The sequence below is a fragment of the Zootoca vivipara genome, chromosome 4 (assembly GCF_965207765.1).
Source record: "Zootoca vivipara chromosome 4, rZooViv2.hap1.1, whole genome shotgun sequence".
Taxonomy (NCBI): Eukaryota; Metazoa; Chordata; class Lepidosauria; order Squamata; family Lacertidae; genus Zootoca; species Zootoca vivipara.
The window spans coordinates 64,533,428-64,553,433 of NC_142587.1; the positions used below are offsets into that span (position 1 = coordinate 64,533,428).

At 40.8% G+C, this 20,006-nt stretch overlaps 1 protein-coding gene across 5 annotated transcripts in view; it reads right to left on the reverse strand.

The window, feature by feature from the left end:
- EPHA6 (EPH receptor A6) overlaps positions 1-20,006 on the reverse strand; it is a 205,365-nt gene that overhangs the window by 131,403 nt on the left and 53,956 nt on the right. Inside the window, exon 1 of one of the 5 annotated variants that reach the window (XM_088668037.1) lies at positions 15,466-15,600. The exons of the other annotated variants lie outside the window; for them this stretch is intronic. The gene's annotated coding sequence lies outside the window, so the exon portion shown is untranslated. Of the gene's footprint in view, positions 1-15,465; positions 15,601-20,006 lie in introns of those variants that run through there. 5 annotated transcript variants of the gene reach the window in all.

A 20,006-nucleotide genomic window follows, 5' to 3' on the forward strand; every position in this document is an offset into this window, starting at 1 on the left:
ATGAACACCTCGGTTTATGAATTTTCGGTTTATGAACGCCGCGGACCCATCTGGAACGAATTAATTCACTTTCCATTACTTTCAATGGGAAAGTTCGCTTCAGTTTATGAACGCTTCAGTTTATGAACAGACTTCCGAAACCAATTACACCCATGCTTCAGTTTATGAACGCTTCAGTTTAAGTACTCCGTGGACCCGTCTGGAACGGATTAATCCACTTTCCATTACTTTCAATGGGAAAGTTTGCTTCAGTTTATGAACGCTTACTCCGCGGACCGTCTGGAACGGATTAATTCACTTTCCATTACTTTCAATGGGAAAGTTCGCTTCAGTTTATGAACGCTTCAGTTTATGAACAGACTTCCGGAACCAATTGTGTTCATAAACCGAGGTATCACTGTAAAGTGAGTCAGAGCTCTGTCTGGGTTTAATGCATTATACAAGAATCTGAAGTGTAGTTATATAATACAGTTTCATAAATGGAAAACAGCAAAGAATAATCTGACATCAAACACTTAATACTATTTGATAAAGCTTTCTTAAGATAAGCCAAAAAATTATTTATTTATTTATATAGCTAGCTTGTATACCACTAAATAGAAACAATCCATAAGCAGTTCAAAAAAGAGAAATATGAAAAACAGGCGTACGTATCCAAGAACAATGATTAAAAATAATTTCCTTTTTTGAAAACAACATATTAAAAATGTCAGTCCCATGCTCCTCAAGTTAACAGACTCCTCCAAGGTGCAAGGAAAGACAATGTTCAGTTGCCAATGTGGAAATAAAGGTATGTGGTCATGTGTGGAGTGGGCGGACAGTGTTTTGTTCTTTGCCTCAGGCAGCAAAATGTCACACCTGCCGCCACAAAACTGAGGTTGTGAGTCGAGGCCCCGCCCCCGCTTGGTGATAAAATAAGACACATGAAGACAAATATTTTAGGTTAATAGGCTAAAAAAGGCCAAAACCTTAATGGTTACAAAATGTGAGTGGTATTGGCTTATGCATTGGATCCGAACAGACTATACTTGATTCCTGCCCGCTCTGCAGGGAGTCACACAAGGGTTAACAACCTGTTGGGGGAAGCTTGTTGATCTGAATCAACTGGAAGCTTTCCCCTAGAGTCACCAGAGGGTCATGCCATGGCCCTAGGCACCACCTGGGCATCGGACAGGAACCACGACCGCCGGATTCCTTTAACGGAATACCCTTCAAGGGGAGGGGTAGGTGATGGCCACAACCTCCCCTCCAACACGCAACGCATTTTCCAATGCCTAACCGCCAAACCTTACAAAGTTGTGATGATTTGCTACAAGGTAGGCAAAAAACCAAGTGGCTGGTGCCAATCTGCCAAGTGGAAAAAAATTCCTACCAGGCCCCTTGGACAACCGAGGCGACCAACCGAAGTCCATAGCTGAAGCAAAACCTAGAGGGAGGGTCGCTGATCCGTGGAAGGTGGAAAAGCAAGGGAGAGCTCGTGGGCCCATGGCCATTTAAATCCGGCTAAACCACACACCCTGGCCCACCAGATTGGCCCAGGAGTCCAATGGTGCCCATGCCCTCCTGCAAGCGCGGGAAGTGATTCCCGCTCACAACCCCTCCCCTCTGGGAAGAGGAGAGGCTTTCCCCTTGCACAAGGGGCCATGAAACTCCTATCAGTGCCTCAAGCTGCTAAGTCACTATTTGCAGTGCAACCCTATACATGTCTACGCAGAACTAATTCCAGTGAGGTTTACTTCCAGGTAAAGGTGTATAGGATTGCTGCCTTTTATGCTATCATGATAACCCACTGTGATTAATGGAAAACCTGCTGTTGATTTTCTGAAGCTGCTGGATGACATTAAGCTCAGTGTTCTTTGATTTTAGATTCATACTGAATATGCTTAGATCGGTAGCAAATTTTTACTCCCTTTGCAAGGCTGTGTCATGAATAATGAATATACAATTTTAGATAAGGAACATCAAGGCATTTGGGGTTTCTTTTAAATTAAAAGTAACATGTGGCATTAAAAACAAAGTACTATAAATGAAAAGTCTGGACTGTAGCAACGCAGGTATGAAAACAAAGTAAAATTGATAAATAAAACATTTGGGTCAACAAAGCAGTCATCTATTTTTGTAGCCAGAAGAATAGCAGATTTCTTTTTAACATGATGCTAAGGTGGTGAAGGGGCTTTTAGTTCTGAATGCCATGCATAGTCCAGGTGGCACTCCAGCAGTAAGTTGACTCAAGCATGCTTTCGAATCTCTAATCATTTCCTGTGAACTGCAGTAGCATACCAAGCAAGCTATGCCATCCTTTTCCAACTATATCAATGCACATTCTTCAATCAACAAATTGCACTTTGGCACAAGCAGAAGGTTTTAAATGGACTTCTGCCACCTCACAATCCTGGGCTAAACAGCTATGAACATATGCAAAAAGTGTGCTGTTCATTTCCAGGGTCTTTTGATGGCACAGTTAATTGTACTAAAAGTGCAATTGATGGAAAGTGAGTTACAGATTGGATAGGCAGTGCAACAGATGTAGAAGGTCATTCAACAAGGACTACTCATTACTTCAAATTACTACCCTCGAGGAGAAACTATGGTGTATGCCAGGATGGAGCTCTTTCACTGACATCTCATCTTTCAGTTTTGTCCCAGAGGCCATCTTTCTCTTCTTGCTGTTAACATGGCCCAATTAAAACCGGTTGCCTAAATTTACAAGAAATCTATTGCCATTCTAAATAGCTCTTAGCTAGCCAAATTGTATGAACACTGGTTGAGATCATATTAACAGGAGTGCTGGTTGCCAAAAGTGTTATAAGCTTTCCCACTTATCTAATAGGATAATAATCTGCATAGTGTGAGTATCTATGCAGAAGTTTTGTTTTTGTTTTTTTAGATTTTCAGGTCTACCAGTTTTGCAGTATCTGATTCCTTTATACTCTTTTTAAAGTATTTATACATATGCCAGTCTTTGTGTGGTAAAGATTTCATACTTAACTGGGCTCAGACATAGACAGAAATCTAGTAATTGGATCAAGGTTACACCAAACATTTGTAACAAAGCATTCAAGAAACCAGACCAGAAAACAGTCTGTTATGATATCCTTCATTTGTAGTCCTGAAACAGAGTGCATAAAAAAATCTGCTAAATTGCATTGAAATGCACAAATACACACATATTGGGGGGAGGGGGGAGACAGCTTGCTACCATTGCTTCAATTAACATGGCACATTTAAGGATTGCAATAAGATCAAATATATAGCTCAGTTGTTAGAGCAGAAGACTCTTAATCTCAGAGTCGTGGATTCAAACCCCACATGCATTGCAGAGGGGTTGGACTAGATGATTCTCATGCTCCCTTCCAACTCTACAATTCTATGATTCTATGTGCAATGAAATAAGCAGCACTGTCAAAAAGCTAAATCATATGGCTTAGGATCTCCATACCTTGTGTACTGCCTTTCTCCATAAGAGCCTACTTGGTTTTTGTGATTGTAATCTTCCCCATTCAGATTTCTGGATGATGGCTATGACAGAAGGGGACTTTTCAGTGGAATTCATAATGCTCTGGTCCCGTGAGATGAATGAAGGCTGGAGCTTTACTTTGCAGAAAAAGCAGGAGCAGGGATTGGGGGGAGCAGTTTACACTTGTGTTTGTGATATGTAAATTATGGTACTGAGTTTATGGGAAACTGAACATGATCAGTTACTAAAAAATAGTTTATTATTAGTCCTGTTAATTTCAAAAAAGAAGCAGCAGTTCAGATGGATGTTCAAAGCTACAGTACTATTAATTATACATCAACATTTAAAAATCATACTTCTGAAACAGGAACGCCTGATGTCCTGAATAGCAATTGAATAAAGAGCAAAGAATAAGTAATATCTCTAAAAATAGCGTTTTGGTATTCTTGTAAAGTGGCAAGAAGTGGGTAGGAAGAAAGTGACATGCATGCTGTCTACTTGAGGCGATTCCCCTCATCAAGCTCAAAGAAGAACATTGATCAGATACTGAGGAGAACCTTCTATGATTAATGATGATTTATGAGCTGTATATAATTTTCTATAATGTTTCGAACTTAAAATGTGCTCAAACATTCATAAGGCCAAAGGATTATCAACAGAGGTAAAGAATGGTTACTTTATTCCCATCTGTTGCTGAACACCTTTCATATTATCCTGAGGTCCTCACTTTGTACAGCCAATTTCCAGTACAGTATTAAATGCACCAACAACTTTTGGAAATAATGTACTCAGAAATCTGCCTGCTAGCTTGCCTTCGAAGTCAAAACATACAGTGCAGTTAGAGGACTTTTGCAAAAGGCCCATTTAGTAAAAGAATGACATTATCACTGCCCAAGTCCTCTATGATTAATAGAACCCATTAATAGAACAACTGTATTGTGGGGAAAGCTTTTATGGACTTGAACTCACTTTGTCAACTGCATGAAGTAGGCTCTAATCCATGAAATCTCATGTCATAATAAATCTCTTAGTATTTAAGGTGCCACAAGATGCTTGTTGTTTTACTGCAGCAGATATGGCTACTTCTCTGGAACAAGTACATTTTTAAAAAATCATTGGGGGGAAAATGGTTGGCCTAATTTAATTTCTATTAAATCATTTGGCATGCCAATTGCAACATTATCTAAAAAAGAAAGAAAGAAGACGACCTTGCCTCAGTACATTCCATGTACTTTTACATGTTAGACTATTACAGGCATCCCCAAACTTCGGCCCTCCAGATGTTTTGGACTACAATTCCCATCATCCCTGAACACTGGTCCTCTTAGCTAGGGATCATGGGAGTTGTAGGCCAAAACATCTGGAGGGCCGCAGTTTGGGGATGCCTGGACTATTATAATGACTCTACATGAGGCTGCTGCTGATGTTTGGGAATCACAACAGACCTAGGATTGTGTGGGCTTTGGATGCAACAAGGTGCCTCTCTGTATATTCTCATCTGAATGGGAAATTAATGATCCATTTTAACATTATCATATACCATAAAGCATTATGGGACAGTCTTGGTAAACATACCGGTATCCCACAGGTCATACACGGGTACAAGCTGGCCTCTCACATTGGTACTTTGGCATTGAAACTAATAATAAAATCTTCACTGATTCTTTTAAAGATGGCCAGTGACATTGTGCCCTGGAAGTGTTAAGAACAACCTTCAACAACACATGCTGCAACAATCTTTTTTTTGAATGGGGTGGGAGGGATCATTAATTAAGAGTTGCCATTATGATTAGATAGAAAGATACTTTATTGTCATTCATAGTACAATGAAATTGAATGCCATCCCATAAAAAACAAAACAAAAACACAATTACGGCCACACCCACCCACCCATCACGACTCCCCAAGGTCATATTACTTAGTTACAGCATTTAAAATGGATATAGGTCTTGGATAGAAACTGTTTTTAATCTATTCATTCTTTATTTAATTGTTCTGTATCTCTTGCCTGAAGGCAACGGTGCAAAAAGACTACTGTATATCCAGGATGAGATGAATCTTGTAAAATATTGTGGTGAGGGGGACCATTGCTGTGACCCCAAAACTGAATAGTAAGTTTTGTGCAAAGTGATAGCTGTATTTTGTGGTATACCAAAGGGTGATAGACAGGGAGCACTTTTAACACCCCAGGTTATTTCTGCAAAAGTGAGACAAAGGACTCAGCTACACTCATCAATCATATCCGTATAACTCTGTTATAAACATGTGACACCAGATGTTGCTGTAAAGCTGTGATCTGTTGCCAATGGAATTTTCCATTAAGAGCTTTTATAATGTGTTTTTCTGTAGCAATTCTTTTTATGTGTATAGATCCAGCTGAAGTCAGCCTCTGTGTTCTCCAGGATCTTTGTTGAATACAATGGACAATTTTGTTCCTCCTTCTCTCAATCATATTTCCCTTGTATATCTTATAAAACTGTAGTGCGGAACCTCTGGCCCGCAGACCTAGGCTTGGCAGGGGGTCCTAATTTGCCTGCAAGGCTGTTCCCCAAGCCACACCCACCTGACCTACATTTAACATCATATGCAATATCAGTTGTGGGGCAATAAAGATGCAACTGCAAAGAAAAAAAATGGGAGCTTAAAGTGCACTTCCAATTGTTCCTTGGCAAGTGAGGCTGCCGGATTGTTGCTCTTTGAAGTTGTCAACTGACATCATAATGAGATTAGCAGATAGACAGGTGGGTGGTCAGTTGTTGATCTGGCTCTCAGGCTGAAAAAAGCCGTTGTAAAAGATAAATACATGTAGTACGTACACACCTTGTAAATAAGATGGCTGTGGTATGAAACACCTACATGGACGTCCCCGTCCCCCCCACAATGCAGCCTTGTTAAATTTAAATCAGGCTTCAGGGTCAGTGGTCAAAGTGTTCATCTTGAAGATGTGAAATCCAGATTCAAATGACCACTTAGCTATGAAGCTCACTGGGTGGCCTTAGGCAAATCACTTATTTGTCTAGTGGATTTAAAAAATAATAATGCATACAATACTTTTTTTCACCTGAAGAAAATAATGTCTTATCAATTGAACTGAGGAAATAAGAGTTCAAATCCATTATACCTCTCATTGACTTCTACACCTAATGATGTGTTTCACACCCACTAGCTTGCTCACAGTCTCTGCTAGAGTGTGATGTAAGATAAAGGGTTTCTTACAAGAAGTTGTGTAGTTGATTGAGTATGTTGAGATGCTGAAAATCTATTTGGGATGTTACTGATATCTCCAAAATTGAGTCAATTAACTTCCCTGTTTTAAAAAATGACATATTGGAAAACTCTGTGGAAGAAAACAACAATCTATTGACTTAACGCTGAGCTAGTACAGGAAGGATGTATCCTGCCTAGTGTTTTAAAAAGATAAGTAAACAATTTCAAACATTACTCTCTCCAAACAATGAGAGGCAGCCCTTAAACTTGACATTTCTAAAGTGATGAATCTTAAATTAACTCATGTGAAATGTCAAAATGAAAGGGGGGGGAGTAATCAATAGGTGTAGAGGCAAAGCTATGTGAGGTCAATCATCTCATGCTGCAAGTGACAGCCCCATGTCTTTTTAATGGAAATAGTTTTAAAATGTGCACTGCATAAAAGGTGCTTCAAAAATCATTTTTAAAAGATTGAACAATCTATTGACAGAAGTTATTTATTTATTAAGCTGTATTCCTCAGAATGCTACAAAGCTGTCAAAAAAAAAAGCAAGTTGCATGGAGCTTTAAAGCTTCCAAATCGTTAGTTTATTGGCTGTTGACAATTTCCCATCTAGTACTTAGCAACTATAAGCTCTAAATTATATCACTATTAATATATGGTATTGGATTTGCGATGACACGTTTCCCTTCCAGGGTGGGGGCTTATTTAGATGGCCCACCCTGGAGATTTACAGAATCTTATGGATTCCTATATGCTTGACGGGATTTTTCAGTGGATATTGACCATTGGTTCATCCTGCTCAGAATTATTTGCAATGAGTCTCCAGAATTTTAGGTAGGGGATATTCCCAGTTTTATCTGGAGATGCTGGGGATTGAACCTTGAGAACTTTTGCATGCAAAGCAAATGCTTTACCACTGAGCTACAGTCCCTCCCTTCCCCAATGCAAGATATCAAGGGGCTTAGACACAACCACTCCCAAGTATCCTCCCTGGGACTGTGGAGTTACTTGATATTCTGTACACTAGGATATGAAATAGGTCAGACTACTCAGACAATGAGTCCTGTACAGTGCAGGTGGTGGAAATCTCATTCTGAGGTCAACATAACACTGCTTACAACACATAATTTACCTATCATGTGGTGGTGAGGGCAGCAAAGACGACATACTTTACTGGAGCCGTTGGTTTTTAATTTCAAAATAAAAATACAAACATCGCTGCATTGACTTACAAATTTGGTTGCATATTAACATATAATTTATAAGAAATAAAATATTAATTTAAACTTGCAGACTGAGTTAAAGGTGACGATGAATACCTTAATTATACAACATAAAGAAGGCTGATCGCCAAAGAATTGATGCTTTTGAGCTATGGTGCTGGAGGAGACTCTTGAGAGTCCCATGGACTGCAAGAAGATCAAACCTATCCATTCTTAAGGAAATCAGCCCGGAGTGCTCACTGGAAGGACAGATCCTGAAGCTGAGGCTCCAATACTTTGGCCACCTCACGAGAAGAGAAGACTCCCTGGGAAAGACCCTGATGTTGGGAAAGACTGAGGGTACAAGGAGAAGGGGATGACAGAGGACGAGATGGTTGGACAGTGTTCTCAAAGCCACCAACATGAGTCTGACCAAAATGCGGGAGGCAGTGGAAGACAGGAGTGCCTGGCGTGCTCTGGTCCATGGGGTCACGAAGTGTCGGACATGACTAAACAACTAAACAATAGGTGCCAGGAAAAATGCTCCTTTTTAACCAGGTCTTTGGTTGATCTGATTGACATCCTATGCCCTTTTAAAATGTAGATTTTTTTGGGGGGGAGCGTTATTGGGCTGTTTTTATTTTGATTAGCAAATTGTTATTTTTATGTTGATCTTTTCTGTGAACTGCCCTGAGACCTCCAGGTATAGGGGCGTATATAAATTCAACAACAACAACAACAACAATTATACTACAATGTACAATGGGATGCGGGTGGCACTGTGGGTTAAACCACAAAGCCTAGGGCTTGCAGATCAGAAGGTTGGTGGTTCGAACCCCCGTGATGTGGTGAGCACCTGTTGCTCGGTCCCTGCTCCTGCCAACCTAGCAGTTTGAAAGCACACAGTGCAAGTAGATAAATAGGTATACCGCTCCAAGCGGGAAGGTAAATGGCATTTGTCAGGGGTCCCTTTACCTTTACAATGTACAATGGTGTATAATGTTTAGATTGGTGAACACAGGTAAAAAATAGTTTATATCAATCATAATTAAAATATATGTATTTCAGTGTTTGTTTTTTGCTACTGGTTACTTAAATCAAAATTAAACAGAGAAATAATGAGGAGTGAAGGTGAAGGGGTGACTTATACGTGCCAGACTGTATTGTATACGGTTAAGTATTGCCCTGCCATATGCTTCATGGGTTGTGTAAGTAATAAAATCATACCAAATTGCATAAAAGCTGTCATGTTTCTTTTGTCTTCTTGCCACTTTTAATTTTGGTGTATTTTTCCCCCTACCAGTGCTGTTTGCCATTACAACAATGTAGCATTTGTCCATATTTAATACAGTAACTGAACAGATTTCCATGTTCTAGGAATGGTTGTTCTTGCAGCCATTAAGAAATGTGTTATAGGTTTTTTATTTCTAATTTGTAACATTTATTCAATATAGGTTGAGTAAAGGCAGCCTGGGGTCATGGGGACTGTCTGTGCTGTGTTCAGAGATATCTCTGTAAAAACAGCTTTCCATTTCCACCCCCCCCCCATTTGGGGGCAATTCTATCAAATATGTTGATATGTACTTATGATAATGCATGATCTCCAACATGTTTAGGTAAGATAAAATGTTTGGGAGTTCCATACCATTCATATACAAATTTGAGAGCTCTTTCCCTTGTTGCTGATCATCTGATGTACATAAGATAATACCTGCATAAAGTCCAATATGTATTTCTTTCCATTAGCAGTTACCCCCTTTGTAGCTAATGTTTGGTGTAGACATAATGCTAATAATTCTAAAATTAAGGCAAATTACAATGGTGATAGTAGAAAGCCTTGTGTTGTCCTGTTGCCAAGAAGGCATGCTTTTAATAAATTTATGGCAAAATTATTTTTATAAAATTACTTCAATCACATAATTTGATAATTATAGGCATGTTCTTCCTCACCATGTCATATTCTAAAGGGGGCTGGATTTGGAGCTCTGCATCTATACATTTTAAGGTTCCATTGGTGGCTCTCTTTTCAGCTATACATTTTGGGGAGACAGCTAATGGGTACAAGGTTTGATTATGAATTATTTCTTCTACTTTTTGTTGACCATGCTGGTGTATTTTAGTCAACCTAGAGTGTAATTTCATCAGTTTGCTAAGTATACCTATTTGCTCTTTGTCCGGTAATTTGGTAAAGTTACTTAGCAGGTCTTCTTCTTCTGGGACTGTCCAATCTACTGGGTCGAGGACGGGGCTGTCATTTGATGCTGCTATAACGTAGTTTGGCAGCTTAGATTTTTCTTGTATAGTCTCCCGGGATACCGATAGCAATTTCTCCCTTCGATTGAGTTCTTCCTCGGGAATAGGACAGACATCGGCTTCAGATGAAATGGTATCGTTCATCCTGTTCAGTCTTTTGGATACAATCAATGGTCTAAGTAATATACCTGTATCGTCAAAGTGTCAATGTGGGATGATTCCTTTCTGGGCTAAATGAGCCTTTCCCCTTAAAATTTTGGTTGGAATTCTATGACTGCCAAATCTTAGAAGAAGTTTTTTGGAATAGCCATCGCTAAGGAGCCTTTTGACTGCTTTTAAATCAATCAATTGTTCCCTTGAAGACACATCACAGGGTGTTTGGCAAGACTTGCCCAACTGGTCTGAACACTTTAGCAGTCTTTGTCTTGGCCAGACCCTTAGATCACATTTAACCAAAGGCTGGGGAACCTGTGGCCCTCCAGATACTGCTGAACTACGCCACCTATCATCCCTGACCATTGGCCATGCTGGATGTTACAGCAACAGCATGTGGACGGCCACAGATGTCCATATCTGATCTAGTTGAATCCTTTGCTCAGAACACACAAATCAAAGCATAAATAAAACATCAAGAATGAATAAAAAAGCAGCTAACAAAGCTGATTAAAACCCTCCTGGAGATTTAAAACTCATAACTAAAATAAAAAATAAAATATGGTATTTGCTTGGTGCCAAAATGACATCAAATAGCACCAGTTAAGCAACTCAGGGAGGAATGTTCTATAATTGGGGTGACAACATAACAGGCTCTTTCCTTTGCTGACCTCTGCAATATCTACAATAGCAGGGCATTGAAGAAATGTTTCAGAATATAATCTTAAAGCATTAGTAGGCTTACATGGAGAACATAGTCCACCAGGGACCCTGATTTCAAGCCATGAAGTGTTCTAAGGAACCTTGCTGCCTTAGCTATAATGCATTTTTATTTCAATTCTTCATCTGTTTTCTAAGATAGATTGATTTGCATACTTACATGTAAGTAACAAATAAAACTCCCCTCCCCATTATGGACATAATACCCAGGTTTACTTTTTTGTCTTATGGTTGTATGGCATGTTTAACAATGATCTCTCTTTGAGTGCTGTTTATCAGATAAACCAAGGGAGGAGGAAGATACACAGCAAAGAAAAGCTGAAATTCACAGCAGAAGCTGTCTTCTTTTTGAGTCATTATTTACAGCCAGCAAAAAGTTATCCAGCTTTCAAAATGAAATTTTTCATTCAGCCACTCGCTCCGGCTCCAGCACAAACAAAGTGTCAAGCCATTCCAGTCTATGTCAATTCTCTCACTAATGACTGAGCAAACTAGGGCACTTGCAATATGACAGATAGACTGCAGCTTTTCCAGACCTGGTAGGATTTTTATTCAACTGAATGTGGTCAATAAAATTCTAAATGAGATAACATTTATTATCTTTGAAGAGCTCATAGTTCAATACTTTCTTTAAAAATGCCTTGGCTTTTGCTGTGGCAATTGATTCACAGACATGAATTTCAAAAATGCCATTAGCAAATAAATAGAGATGTGAATACGAATTGATTTCCTCAAAACAATTGTAATGCAGGATTTAGGCTTGGGGATGTAAAGCAAATATAAGAAAAAACAACAACTGAGAACTACACCCTGCAGTGATCAGGCATCATTCACTTCTCTAACCTTTACATAAAGGTTTGAGTGAAGATAATAAGAAAACAGGAGAAATACTTTCTTCTGGTAGCAAATAGGACAGGCATTAAAGCCTGGAAGCACTACAGAAATGCCTGTGAGCAGCACTTAAGTCAGGAAAATGAGAACTGACAAAACCTCAAATGGCAATCTTGTCCATCTGTTCTTCTAAGTATAGGTACCTTCTAGCAGAACATGTAAAACTTTTGCAGTGGCATTGAGGCTGCTATTGAAATACAGTGGAGAACAGGCATTGGCTTATGCAGTATGTCATTGTTTGTATGGAGGAAACAAGTAACGAGATTGTGTTCACACATCACAAGAACCCAGACTCTGGTTTGTTTTGCACTTGTATTCTTCTAACGTGCAATGAACCATAGCTTCTTTTAAACTATGGCTAAACATTGCATGAGAAGCAGGCTAATGTCCTAAGTAAGCAAGGCTAGGATTGTACACAGTAGGTTTAATTTCCAAGTATTCTGAGCTCTATTTCTACCCAGTAGGATAGCTCAAAAACAGTTTGTTTAGAATCATAAACAAAATTCTCTGATGCAAGATTCCCAGCAAAGCTGTTTTTGTTTTATACTGAAAACAAATATGCAAAACACAAGTACCAGATTTCCCCATAGAAGGGAACAGAAATACACCATGATTTGTTCTTGAGCAACAGAGATACCTCTCATATTATAAAAACAATAACACATCATACTTACATGGAATTTTAGAGTGTTCAAATCTTCATCATACATAATCTTACAAAAGCCCTATCAGGGAAGTGTTATTATTCCCATATTATACATGGATGAGAGTCAGGATTCAGTCAGGTGGCTAAACCCAAATGTGCACTTAACTTTTCAGTTCCATTTGCTGGTTGAAAAATTAGGTGAACTTTTTATATTTTTGTGGCGAGGGGATAGAGAAGGACTTTTGCCTGAGTTTCTTGTGCCATTGTTCATTTGCCTTGTTAGTTGATGCTTAAAAAACAACAACAACCATCCAACCAAACAACACTTCTGTTTCTCTTCCTTGCCATAGAAGAAGTTTTGCTTTCTGATTCTGACATTGAAAATTACTTTCAAGATGGATGCTATCAGTGAGAGCATAAATAGGAAGTATTGCTTCCTATGTGGAGAGAAAGAGGTACCTAAAAACAACCAGGCATCCAGTACCAGGAAAAGTGCTGGAATTGGCTGTGCAAAGAGAGAGAGAGAGAGAGAAGGCAAGTGGGAGTGATGCAAGTGGAGGTCAAGTCTTTGGGATTGGCCTCCAAATCTGAGTCGAAAAAGATTCTCTTGAGAACTTTTAGCTCAGCTGTAGGCTGTAAGTGGTTTGCCCATAGTGAATTCACAGCAGACTTCCCAATTCTTAGACACTATTATATGAAAGCAACACAAAATATATTTTGTGTGCCTTGCCGATTCACTTTTCTTCCGACTCACAGGAGTTCAGACCCACAGGAGAAAATTAAACAATGGGTTTTGTTGGTAAATGTAAAAATACATTCAATGGAAATTTGTGTGTTTCTTTTAAAACAATGGGAACAATGCATCAGTAATGGTCCATTTTTCATTGAGGTAATTAGCTTCCCTTGTTGAATAAAATTATCCTGAACCCATGTCTATAAATATATTCACTGAGAAGCTAGAATAAACCATTGTATAAAACATAGGCTCTCTTCTAAGATTCCAATTTTCAAAAGAAAATACGCATATAACAGAATATGTACAAAACACAAGTTAGAACAAGCAGGGATATGTCTGATGTGTAGAAATCCAAAACAGCCCTTTCCTCACTCATTGTGTCTAAGCATGGGCGAGATCCTTCCCCAGTTTGCTATACCATTGTTTTCTACTAGGCATGAAATTTAAACACTCATGAATATTGTTTTATTACTTCTGTCATGAGCACATCATCCTGTAAAGTTGAGGAACTGTCTGCCAAATGGGTTTTGCATTACCCTTGAATAAGAGAAACTTATACTTGATACACAAGAGAATGGATCTTCAGAAATTCTTTTTTTTATTAAAAAAAACCTGAAATGCAGTGAGTGGGAGGTAGGCTGCCAATTCCCTCAAATCAGTGGCCGTGTATGTGTTAAATCCCCCCTATATTTCCAGTCAAAATGGTTTCTTGCAAAACTGGGAGAAAATAAGAAACCATGTACGTGTGTGCATTTGTGTGTGTAGAGGGAAATTTTGATCCTAAAACGGTACGCATGTGGTATATACACCTTGCAAATGGAATGCATTTCCCTCCCACCACTCTTCCAAATAAATGGACAGCACTTCAATCACAGCATAGAATATTAACTACACACAGTATCTGCAATTACATTGTTACACGTTTCCCAATTCCTTGTGTGGGAGGCCTACCACTGCCACCCCACGCAGTCAACCAAGCCAGATGAATAAGAGCTGTATCTGATCAAATATCAATCACCGCAACAGTCGTGACAGTCCTGAGGGAGGAGAGGGAGGGCCATAGCGTAAGGGTAGAGCATTTATTTTGTATGCAGAAAGTCTTTGTGCAATTCCAAACATCTCCAGGCGGGGCTGGGTGAGATCCCTGCCTGAAACTATGAAGAGTCACTACCTGTGGTGAAGCTACTTGCTGGGGGCGTGGCTGGTGCATGTCCCAGGGGGCGTGGTGCGCTGCCCGCAGGGGGGGGCATGGTGCGTATCGAGGGTGTGTGTGCCAAGCACCTCAGGTGGTGTGCGCCAAGCGGTGAGTGTCTCTGGGGTGGGCGCAATGTAATCCCCCCAGATGGCACCTGGGGTGGACCGCCCCCGCCCCCACCTTCGTCCGCCAGTGGTCACTACCAGTCAGTTCAGGCAATACTGAACTAGATAAACCAGGGTCTGACTAGGTATAAGGCATCTTCCTATGCTTCTTGATGAGAAACAGAGAGAATGACCAAGAGGAGCAGCACCTGATATACATTAGTTGCTTTCCTTCTTATTCTGAGTTTGCCCCTACTTACTACAAAATAAATAAATAAATCTGGGGCAGCACTCTTTGGGTTTGGATTGCCTTTGGTTTAGCATTGATATGTAAGAATCTGCAACCTATCAGAAAAATCTCTCTTATCAGGTAGTTCCTACGGAAGATATATTCACTTTCTGTTATGGAATCACATTAAAAATCAAACTAAAATCCTAATTTGAACAATATATTAAAATTGCACTTTAAATAGCACATGAAGCAGCAGAAATAGTTTGCAGCTTTTAGGTTACGTATTTCAACTATGTCAATCAAGTTGCAAGAGGCAAACGCTGAAATGACAGAACAAAAAGCACATAGTAATGATTCATTAACATGATGTTGAACGTGAAATGTACAAATCCCGAGAAGACAAAATCATTTTTAATTAAAACAGCATCATTCATCAACAGTCCTAATTAATTCTATCAGTAGTAACTTCCAAGTTCAATGATATTTCAGGAAACGTTCCAGTCTCTCTACTAGTAATTTCACTAGAATAAATAGCTTTTGCAAGACTAGCTAGAAATCTCTCTATTTAGCAGACTTGGAGTAAACAATCTGTTAGGTAAAGGTAAATGACTCCTGGACGGTTAAGTCCAGTCAAAGGCAACAGTTAATAGCCATTCTGTACCTACCTGTCTAAAGTAAACCACTGAACCTCTTTTCTCCCATATGAAACTTATTTGTAGGCAACCCATTTAAAGTATTGCAAAGAATTCCTTACATTGGAAACTGGCATTGCCAACATTTGATGAGGCACCCATCCTAACCATGTAGCTTGTTAGGCTACAAACATGGTTCACCATCCCTGCTCCTGCTTTTAAAGCTCTACCAAGCAGCCAACATCTACTACAGATACTAGCTCATTAATTTATGCTCTGTTCACAATAAACCTTGGTAGTCAGCTCCAGGCAGGCTCCAGCCACCAAATCAACCACACCCACACACCGCTCCTGTTGCCAATCAGATAATTTACCTGGCCTGCCCAGGTATTCAACATTTCTTTTGCTCCCTCTGTTGTTCCTGGTCAGCATGTGCACAGGTGCTGAACAGGAAAGGTCCCTTGTGTTACCTGGTATGGCACAAGTTTTGCCCTAACCAGCTGCCTAAACTGCTGAGTACAAAGTTGGTCCTTTACATTGCCATTTTTTTTGGTACATAACTTTTATTAATTTTCATTTATTAAAATCCAATGACAACCACATTTTATCAATATCAAATCACAATTACCATCCAAATATATACATTGCCATTTTAGAAGAGGTAATGCTTGAAATGTATTATCATTTAACAGGATATTTCAGTGTGATAAGTACAATTCAGATGCATCCCATTCACTGGAAAACGAATTGTTAGCGAATGCAGTGTAATACTTTTCACACAAAAATGGTTATTCAAAGTTTATTTGCCTGCTAACTTCTGGAGTGAATGCAATATTGACTATCATCATATCAAAATAAACAATTGAAATTTTTTTAACTTCTAAGAATGAGTGAAGCCAAAACTGTTGCCCCCACCATGTTCATACTAGGGGACACGGGTGGTGCTGTGGGTTAAACCACAGAGCCTAGGGCTTGCCGATCAAAAGGGCAGTGGTTCGAATCCCCGCGACGGGGTGAGCTCCCGTTGCTCGGTCCCTGCTCCTGCCAACCTAGCTGTTCAAAAGCATGTCAAAGTGCAAGTAGATAAATAGGTACAGCTCTGGCGGGAAGGTAAACAGTGTTTCCGTGCGCTGCTCTGGTTCACCAGAAATGGCTTAGTCATGCTGGCCACATGACCTGGAAGCTGTACGCCGGCTCCCTCGGCCAATAAAGTGAGATGAGTGCTGCAACCACAGAGTCGTCCGTGACTGGACCTATGTTCATACTAGGAACACTGACACATTAATACCTTTCCTGCTCTGTTTCTTACCTGCTGATAAGGTTTCTTTTAAAAATATGACTACTATCTTAGTTCTACAAAAATCACTGGGGACTGGATCAGTCATAGTTTCCACATCAACTTAAATTGTTAATGGGCATTCCGAACCACTGAGGTCACCTAGATCTCTATTGCAAATAATGGATCCACTGATGGCAATAAATGGAAAGTGAAAAGCTGAGTATAATGCAATGACATGTAGAGATTCTGTCTCTGCTTTTGACGGTGTTTAAACAACACAAACCTTAACTATATGGATCTCTCTTATTAATACAAAACTTGCTGGGTAAGACCCTTTCCATCGCTTTGTCATAAGACAGCTCTTTGACTGCCTTTAATATACTTGGCTGTGTTTGAGCAGCTCACATCCTTCTTAATGCTTGAAAATGGCTATTTCAGCAGCATGAGAACAAATGGCTAAAGACAGTCAACTTCCATCTCATGTTTGGGAATTGATCAATTTCCTTCATTAACTGGATTAATCCATAACCCACAGGACTGCATTAAAAGCAAGACAGAGTAGTTTACTGAAAAGGCCATTTTTAAAAAAGTCTGATGCCATTTTTATAATGGGAAATTCAATAAAAATATTTTACAATGATAATAATAATAATAATAATAATAATAATAATAATAATAATAATATAGTTCTTTCCTTGTGGGCTTCAAAGTGCCACACCATTAAACTTGATAGTTATTATGCAATTTTGTTCTCCTACTGCTCTGTTGTAAGGAAATATGTTAAAAAATAATATATGATTAAAAATAATATATCAAACAGAGGATTGCATAGTGTATTTAAATTGTTTTGCATCTGGTGAATGCTTTTTGTTTTTGACATTTGAAAAATGCTCATTTTTAAAAGTAATGATTGTCAAGCTCCTCCCTCCATCAATTACAGCCATACCTTGGATCTCAAATGCCTTGGCTCCCCAACAAACCAGCTCCTGAATGATCGAAACCCAGAAGTGAGTGTTCTGGTTTTCGAACATTCTTTTGGAAGCTGAATGTCTGATGGGGCTTCTGTGGCTTCTGATTTGGTGCAGGAGCTTCCTGCAGCCAATCAGAAGCCGTGCTTTGGTTTCTGAACGTTTCCGGAACAGATTCCGTTTGACTTCCAAGGTATGACTGTATTGCTAAATAGCAGCAACTACTTCAGATTACAGGAAGCAGGGGGGAGCCAGGGAAGGCATGCTGGATGTCTTCAAGTTTGGCAGATGAATTTTGGATCCGCCTTTCTTTGAACTGCTTCCATCCCAGCATGTGACTTAAATAATTTGTAGCTATGTTTTGTCTCTTATATTATAACTTTGAGGGCCTGTCTTATTTTTATTGATTGTGTAAGCCTCTCTGGGATCATTTTTTGACTGAAAAGTGAGGTAAAAATGCTTTAAATATAGAGGATGTATACCTCTGAGGATGTGGACAGGCTGCTTGGATGAGTGAAACCAACCACATGTCTCCTTGATCCTTGCCCATCCTGGTTTATAAAAGCTAGCTGGGAAGGGCTGGGCGATTGGCTTTGTGGGGTGGTGAAGGCTTCTCTCTGTGAGGGAGCCTTCCCACACCCACTGAAAGAGGCGGTCATTAAACCACTTCTTTAAAAAACATCTTTAGACCCAGCCAATATGGCCAACTATCGTCCAGTCTCAAATCTTCCATTATTGGGCATGGTGACTGAGCGAATGGTTGCTGAACAACTCCAGGCACACCTGGAAGAAGCGGACCACTTGGATCCCTTCCAGTTGGGATTCAGGCCTCATCATGGGACTGAAACTGCCTTGGTCACACTGGTCGATGATCTCCAGTGGGTTAGGGACAAAGGTGAGAGCTGTTTCCTAGTTCTGCTGGATCTCTCAGCGGCTTTTGACACCATTGGCCATAACATCCTTCTGGACCGTCTAGAGGGGTTGGGAGCTGGGGGCACTGTTATACAGTGGTTCCGCTCCTTCCTCCTGGGCCGTGTTCAGAAAGTGGTGGGGGGGGATGAGTGTTCAGACCCCTGGGCTCTCACTTGTGGGGTGCATCTCAGGGTTCTGTCCTCTCCCCCATGCTTTTCAACATCTATATGCAGCCACTGAGAGAGATCATCAGGGGGTTTGGGCTGGGTGTTCATCAGTATGCGGATTATACCCAGCTCTACGTCTTTCAAATGAGAACCAGTGAAGGCAGTGAAAGTTCTGTGTGAGTGTCTGGAGGTGGTTGGAGGATGGGTGGCGGTTAACAGATTGAGGGTGAATCCTGACAAGACAAGTACTGTTTTGGGGAACAGGAGGCGGGCAGGTGTGGAGGACTCCCTGTTCCTGAATGGGGTAACTCTGCCCCTGAAGGATCAGGTGTGCAGCCTGGGAGTCATTTTGGACTCACAGCTGTCCAGGGAGGTTGAAATATACTCGGAGTCAAGAGTGAATTTCATGCTCTTTATTCAGCTCATAGTCATCAAGGAGGAGAAGAGAAGACGAATGGCTCTTTTCCCAAAACCATCTGCTTATATACATTATTTACACAATGGGCCTTGCGTGATTGGCTACTTCAGGGCTACACCTGTGGGCCAATTATATTGTGGATTGACTTTTGCCTGCAGCCTGATTGGCTGCTCCTACAGGCCAATCAGGTAGCAGATTCACTTCTGCCAGCCGCCTGATTGGCTGCTCCAGCAGGCCAATCAGGTTGCGGATTCACTTCCACCTGGAGTTGGATTGGGTAGCTCCCGCTGATTCTGAATCCTATTGTTCTAGGATTCAGCTCAGTACATAACACCCCTCCCCTCTAAGTTCCAGTCCTGCCCGGGAAGTTGCATTCGTAGTCCCCAAGGTCTGCTGGCCGCCTCCGTGTGCGTTGTGGCCTGGGGTGTTCCTTGGTCAGGGGTTCTGGTTCTGGCTCGTGTTCCGAGGCTGCTGGCTGTGCCGGGGCTGTCTGGTCTGGCGCCACTGAACCACTAGGTTGTAGCTCTGGTTCCGGTGTCCTTCCAGCCTCGGGGCGCCCCTCTGTGCCTACTGCTTCTGCTTCCTCTGCCCACCCCTCTCGCTCTACAGGCCTCACTGCCCTGCTGTCCCCTTGGGACCCCTCTGTCCCGCTCTCCTCCCGGGTTCCTCCTGGGAATCGTCGCCGTATCTGGTCGCAGTGGCGGCGCCAACATTGCCCCCCTTCCGTTAGTACCTCGTACGACACGGGACCGGTCACCTTGGTGACTGTGGCGGGTACCCATGCTGGGCCTGCCCCAAAATTCTTTGCATACACTGGGTCCTGGGCCACA